At 52.0% G+C, this 1,517-nt stretch overlaps 1 protein-coding gene across 1 annotated transcript in view; it reads left to right on the top strand.

Annotated features, from left to right (window-relative positions):
* The first annotated feature begins 969 nt into the window (after positions 1-969).
* Positions 970-1,517, top strand: part of Myl2 (myosin light chain 2) — a 7,545-nt gene continuing 6,997 nt past the window's right edge. The window contains exon 1 of the mRNA XM_031342307.1: positions 970-1,139. The gene's annotated coding sequence lies outside the window, so the exon portion shown is untranslated. The remainder of the gene's footprint in view (positions 1,140-1,517) is intronic.

A 1,517-nucleotide genomic window follows, 5' to 3' on the forward strand; every position in this document is an offset into this window, starting at 1 on the left:
GCTCAAGGTACAGTTAGCAGGTCCATGTGTACTGGAAGGAGTGGAAGCCAGCAGAGGTCATGGAGGTCCATGGGGGCTCTGGTTTGGTTCCGAGGCCCTTGGGATTTTACACCAAATCACCATTTGTTTCACACACAGCAACATAAACCAGTTCCTCATACATCACAGAGGACCAGTGGTCCACCTTTTTGGGCCCAGACTCATGATAACCTCTAACCTCAATCTCTAGCCTCCTACAGCCATTGTGGGTCACCTCATTCTTAGCCACTACAGGACACTTGGCAAGTCACATGTGCCTCAACACAATCTTCAGAAGCCAGGGGAATGGGGTTTTGTTCAACAGGTTATTTTTGTTTTGTTGACAATCATGTAGCCCAGGCTAGCCTTGAACTCCTGATCCTCCAGCTTCTGAGTCCCAGGTGTTGGGATAACAGGTGTGTGTCACTCCCTACCCTTCTAATAGCAATATGTGGCCACATGTTTATGCCCCACAGATTGAGACCATCTTGACCTAGGGAAGAAACGACTGTTGCCGCCTGGAGGTTGCCTGGATCTCATCTTTGTCACCCCAGCAATCAAGGGGAGTGGGGGATCAGAAGTCCAAAATCAGCCTCAGGTACATAATGAGTTCAAGGCCAGCCTGGGCTACATGAGACCCTGTCTTGAAAAATGGAGGAATTAACTCTGCTTCCTTTTTTTGTATTCATCATTGGTGAGTCTATCCTCAGCTACATATCAAGTTCAAGGCCAGCCTGGGCTACATGAGACCCTGCCCCCTAAAGAAAAGAAGTCAGTGAAGTGACATACTCTGCCCCTCCCAGCACTTGGGAGACAGAGGCTACTCCACCGTTGTCTCCAGCAGCTGGCCTGCCTCCCCGAGCCTCCGGTTTTTTATTCATATCTTAGATGAGGACCCAAATGGTAAGGTGACCTTGCTCCCATGAGGTGGCTGGGGACTTGAGAGTGAAGCATTTATCATTTCTCCAGTCGGCCAACAAGTGGCAGCTGCCAAAAAGGTTTTGTGTTCAACGGAGACGGGACAGGGAGAAACCAGCAAGAAGACTGCACCCTCAGGAGCTGGCTGTCCCTGTGCAGCTGGATGGGGATACAAAGCAGAGAAGCAGAGACAGAGGACCAGGGTGGGTGACATTTGACAAAAAATGGGAGTGTGCCAGGGGCTGCCCAAGATGTGCATGCGCAAAGGCCCCGAGGTGCAAGGGTGCCTGGATGCAGAGCCTAAAGTTTAGGCTCCCTCTTCCTTCTCCTCTTCCTCCTCTCCGCTCTCTTCCTCTTCCTTCTCCTCCCCTTTCCTCCTCTTCCTTCTCCTCCCCTTTCCTCTTCTTCCTTCTCCTCCCCTTTCCTCCTCTTCCTTCTCCTCCCCTTTCCTCCTCTTCCCTCTCCTCCCCTTTCCTCTTCCTCCTCCCCCTCTCTTCCTCTTCCTTCTCCTCCCCTTTCCTCCTCCTCCCCTTTCCTCCTCTTCCTCCTCCCCCCTCTCTTCCTCTTCCTTCTCCTCCCCT

Source organism: Mastomys coucha, unplaced genomic scaffold (genome assembly GCF_008632895.1).
Source record: "Mastomys coucha isolate ucsf_1 unplaced genomic scaffold, UCSF_Mcou_1 pScaffold22, whole genome shotgun sequence".
NCBI classification, from domain to species: Eukaryota; Metazoa; Chordata; class Mammalia; order Rodentia; family Muridae; genus Mastomys; species Mastomys coucha.